Source organism: Dipteris shenzhenensis, chromosome 7 (assembly GCF_047967505.1).
Source record: "Dipteris shenzhenensis isolate YYH24624 ecotype China chromosome 7, Dip_SZ_1.0, whole genome shotgun sequence".
Classification (NCBI taxonomy): Eukaryota; Viridiplantae; Streptophyta; class Polypodiopsida; order Gleicheniales; family Dipteridaceae; genus Dipteris; species Dipteris shenzhenensis.
The window spans coordinates 1,045,730-1,051,481 of NC_141602.1; positions in this window are offsets into that span (position 1 = coordinate 1,045,730).

Sequence of the window (5,752 nt, forward strand, 5' to 3'; positions counted from 1 at the left end):
CCATCGTACTTTGGTGGGAGAATCCGTATGCACCTTCGTGCTAGATTCTTGCTGGTGATGATGATGCCAATCGCAGTCATCTAATCACGTAGATTCTTCACCCCGGTGATGAACTTCTCTGCCGCTTCAGACTCAAACAACTTCTCGTTCGCGAGTTGAGTCTCTAGATTTTGAATCCGCATCTGATTCATGGTCTCGTACTGATTTTTCAAGACCGTCCATGCCTCCTCCACTATGGTGACATGTTGAATTAATGCCATGATGGAATCACTAACACTGCAGACAATAGAACATAGTGCATCTGCACTTCTTCTTGTCCACACAAGAATCTCATCCGCAACTGGTACTATTTGTTATCCTGCATTGGCTGGATCCGATCTCGCAATCGGCCTCACATCCACCCCAGTATTAGTGTCCCAAAGCTCGTATGCACTTAGGATGGCCTTCATCTTGAACTTCCAGAGTGGATAGTTAGAGCCGTCCAACTTTTCGCTTTCATCGAACAGTGGGATTCGCAGTCTTGCGGGTTTGGCCATCTCTCACAATCTGCTCGCAAACAGAAACACACCACCAAATCTTCTTGCTAGAGTCCAGGCTCTAATACCATGTAAGAAAATAATACAACGTTTGTGCTCAACAGATAACAAGATCTCGTACGCAAGAGAGAAAACAAGATAGTATGGAGAATAAAAAATTTAATTACTGTAGAACTGATACAATAGATGGCACTGCCTCCCAACCGTGTGCTCCTATGAAAGAAGCTTCGATGGTGTGCTGGAAACAGTAGAAGAAGGAGACTGGATGCTGAGGAATCAGGGTTGCTGTAGCTAGTGATGAAATGGGCTTCGTGGGCTTGCTCTTATATAGCCACCAGTTGTAGTCAGTTAGGCTTAATTGGGTGACCGACCCAGTCCACCCAAAACGGTCGACTGGGGGTTGGTCCCAAAATAGGCCACCGACCATCTGATAGAACCGGTGCACAAAATAGAGCAACCAACCTATGGTCACCGTTCAGCCCAGAGCCATCTGGGATCATCTGAGGCTCCAAACGGGCCCCGTAACCTGAGAGTGGGCTACCCCGAGAAATGCTCCGTCTAACCTCAGTGCGGTTAGTCAAGGGATGCCTTCTTGCACTTGCATGTAGCCTAGTTAGCAGTGTGCCAACTCTATCTAAAGCTGTCCAGCCATTAGGCCACACATGGCCCCCATCTGGTGTCCAAACCAGGACCTACCGGATAACCGAGCTACTCAAATACCTTCTTCTCATATGGGGTGGCTTATAAGTAGAGTTAGCTAGTTCCCGCGTAGTTACATGAGAGTGGAGCATTGATATCTAACATCTCTTTCATAGTGTCCAAACTTATGACAGTAGTTGCACTGAATATTTGACACGTTGGTGGATGCATTCCCTCGTCCTTGGAATCTTCCTCGATTGGAATGATTTCCTCTTTGCTGATTCTGATGTTGCTGAGGATGATGCTGATGTTGATGCTGACTGTGCTGATGCCTTTGTTGCTGATGATGATGACCACTTCACTGGAATGATCTACCTCTGCCTCTGCCTCTGCCTCTGCTTCTGTCTAAAGTTGTGAATGCTTGATCATTAGAATGACCTTTGTGTGCATGAATGGCTTGCGTCCTGAGCTCTTCACCAAGTAGCACTGATTGAAGTACTTCCAGTGTTGGTATTTATCGTTGAATGGTAATACTGTGGACTAGATTCTCATATCCCTCTCCTAGTCCATTCAGGATGACTTGAACCATTTCTACTGGATTCATAGTCTCTCCTGCTGCTGCTGTAAGTTGATTGTTGTAGTCTTTGATCTAGAGTACATAAGCATGACTGGTTTCGTTGTTGTTGTGGAAACTCTCGTTGATTTGCTTTCTCAATGTGAGAATCCTAGAAGTGTTCTGGGACTCTATAGAGCTGCGAACATATCCCTGTTTCTTTTGATGTCTTGACGGTGTTTAGCTATCCTAGCATGACATCTTGCACATTTTGCTTGATCAAATGATATGCATACTTATCTTTCTTATCCCATTCTGCATGTGCTCAGGCAATGGTAGGATCTGCTACAGGTGCAGAAACTATTTGTCTAGCTAGAGATCCCATTGTAGATCCCACTGCTGGTGCTATGACAACAGGTGGAGTAGAGCTACTACTAGCTCAATCGTCCAATGGTCTAGGTGTAGATCCATTGACATACTCCCATTTGTCTTGAAGTACAAGAATGGTCTCCATTCGGTATTTCCATGTGTCGTAATTGGAGTTGTCTAGCTTAGCAAATGCCTCTAGATTGAGGTTGCTAGTCGTAGACATGGTGCAAGAAATGTACTCAAAGTGTCGTGAAAATCACTATCTGAATCAACAGCAAAACATTGACTGTGGCAAGTGAAATTTGAACTGTCGGTGAGGGTAGAACTGCAATATATATCATCTGATCTATTACAAGGCTTGTGGCAAATGATGTCGGGAATAGCCAAGAGGCTTTACAAGGCTGAAATGATGTGCACAATGCTGTGAAAATAGCCAAATAGGCTTTACAATGATGGCATGTGTGTGTGAAATCAAATCATGTGCTATCTACCCACCACTGATCAATCGGCAATGCCTTTGAACAATCTAAAGTCTACTCACTGAACTCATGAACATCAGGTCTCAGGTAATGTGATAATGTGAAACCATATGTGAGCGTATGGATTGACTCCGAGTAGGAACTAGTCAAGAATTTTGGGCATGGCTTAGATTGGCAACTTAGGGAAATTTAAAGCATCCCCTCTATGGCGATCTAGTCTACTCTGATCTAGATCTATACCAACTATCGATCGATGAAAGAACAGAAAATAATTTCTTTTCTTTGGTTCTTTATATATGCTAGGTCAGATGCATCGATGTAGAGGCTGATGTGCATGTAGGAAGTAAATTGTCTCGATGAGGCTCAAAAGTGAGTGATACTTGCACCAAAATGTGCACATGATGTGACGAGCACGTATAGCACAAAAAATCAATTGTTTCACCTTTTTATAGCACCCTCAAATTCCTTTTGGATTAAGAATTGATCTAGGTGGAGGGGCAAAAAAGAGTGAAAATGCACAGTGATGATGTGGCAAGTGGAGTCACATGTAGTGATGATGAACTATGCGTATGAAGGGGTAGTGCCTGTGGAGCATTGTGTGAGGTGGCACCTGTGTGCACATGCAAGGTGCTGTGGGTGCCTTGCAAGGGGTAAGTGTGTCTGGTAGGGGGTCAAAGTGCCACTTGGCACTGATGAGGCACTGATGAGGTGGCAGCTGATTGGTCTAATGATGTGGCATTGTTGACTAGGATGCTGATGTGGTAGTGCTGACTAGACGTGTCTACGTGGAAGGTGATGACATGGATGAGGCTACCACATGGCAAAAAACTAACCAACCGCTTAACCTTGGATCTCCTTCACTTTACCGAGGTTAAATCTTACTTGCCACATGTTAAAAGGCTAACTAACCCTATCCAAAAGAATGACCTAGGGTAACCTTACCTAGGTCAGTTTGACCCAACCTTATCCACACCTTTGAGGGTCTATGGAGCACCACGTGTCAATTTTTAAGCCAACATTGTCCTGACTTAACCGCACCCCTAGGTGTGGTTTGTGGAGAGCCACGTGGCCTTATCTGCCACATGGCAGTTAATCTCTCAGAGGGAGGTCTAGAGAGGTCGTTTGACGATGGCGAGGCTTGGAGCTTGCTGGCGATAGCACTATGGGCTAAGTGATGGGACGTAGCAACGCGTCTCCAAGCTTGGCCTGCGAGGTCATTAGATGCACAGCTGTAGGTTGGAGCAGGCGGAGAAGGCATTGATCGAGGAGGGAGCCGTGAGCTCCTTAGATGTGTGGAGCTAAGTGCAAGCTTGACTGTGAGCTTGCACAGTCCGTCGGTGAAGGTGGATGGCATTTTTGATGCGAAGTCAATAGTGTAGGGCACCTTCTTTGGTAGTCGGCTTGCAAGCTTTGGAGCAGCCTATTGATGGTGGCGGCGACTATTTCTGTAGCTCGTGAGCTCATTGCTGGCAATGGAGACTTGGCTTGGCATAAGGTGCTATCTATGTGGGTCAAAGGAGCTGGTGGTGAGCGTGTCCGAGTCATTGAAGAGCTGTCTTGATGCTATCGCATTTGTCATTGAGTTGGTTTGAGGCTGCAATATGGAGCCAGTAGCTCGACTAGTAGTTGGAGTAGTGTAGATGATCGTAGAGGTTCCCGTGGTTGAGTTCGTCTGTGGGAGTGCTTGGTCTGAGCCATTTCAATACTCAAGCACTTTGCATGCAGCTAGAATAACTATGAACGTTTGCTGTGGTAGAAGAAAAATAAGTGGGATCTCATAGCCCACCGAGCTAGCCTTGCAAGGTTGGAGGTTGCCTTGTGGCTTATTGGAGCATTTGCATGAAAAGCTTGCAATGTTGGCTTGTTGGTCATGTTGAGGAGTCATTGAGGCAGACTTGCTATGGCATGCTTGAAGGAGCTCGTAGTCTTCTTGTTGACTATGTCACATCTTGCATGGCTTACTACCTTGTGTTGATGTGACCGGGCCTACTTGTAGTTGGAGATAGTTGCTTGCTCTCTCTCTTAGGAGTCTCTCAAGAAAATATTTCCTCTCAGAAATATCACAAAACTCTCCCTATCTCTATCTTTGTTTTCTCACTCGAAGTACAAAGGAAGAAGAACACTCTCTCTCACCATAGATCTCTCAATCTCTCAAGAACGAGATTCTCTTGCAGCAGAATAGAAATATTTCACAAACACTCAAGAAAGTGATGATGGAAATTCTCTTATGGAAGAGCACACTCAAGAACTCTCAATCTCACAATCTCTCTCGCACTCTCAAGAATCGTAATGCCTCAGCGAGAGGCAAGGGAACTCTAATACCATGACAAAATATGAAGAGGAGAGAGGAGAAGAGTGGAGATGAGAAGAGAGGGCATAGCTAGAGAGCACACCACAAATGACTAAGTGTACACTAGATTTAGTTGAAAATGTAGAATATATACAAACCCATTTAGGGTTAGGGATAGGGCATCTAACCCTTTCCTTTATAGCACTCTATTGGGTTAGTGCTATGCACATATGATCACATGATGTTGAGCATGATCTCTCAACAGCCTGTTCTAATAGGACTCTACGGTCCTGTACTGTGTAAGCCTTAAAGTTCCTAGGGACAGGCTAGGTACTTGACACAGATCGGTCTCTTCCTTGCCCCTATCATCTTCTACAGCTTCTAGAGCAATTTTTCTCCCTTGTAGGAGGTCTTAGTGTCTTTGGCCTTGGATGCTCTGATCTTTTAGAGTGGTTTATCCTCCATAGGAGGCATCTCTATAGGAGAGGCCTCTTCTACCTTAAGGGAACCAAGGGGAGCCTTTATTATATTCAATCTAGCTCCCTAGTTTAATGAGAACTCATGATGTACCATCATGGCACCCACATACCTTAGCCAGTGAAGGTATGTCATCCTTACTTTTCTTACCCCTTGGTCCTTCGTTGGGGCGCTTTAGATATTTATCATGTTAAGGGAAACTACTATACCCGACCCTTTGGGATCATACGTTGCCATCTTGGTTCCTATCTTTTTGATCGTCTCTATGGTCGCCAAGATATGCATCTGATTCTAGGAGAACTCAGAGGCTCTAGCAACGCAACATATAGTGCTCATCCCGGTCCTCACATTTATCTTTTTCATTGCAGGCTTGGAACACATTCACGGGAGTGGTTCTCTAAGTAGTGTT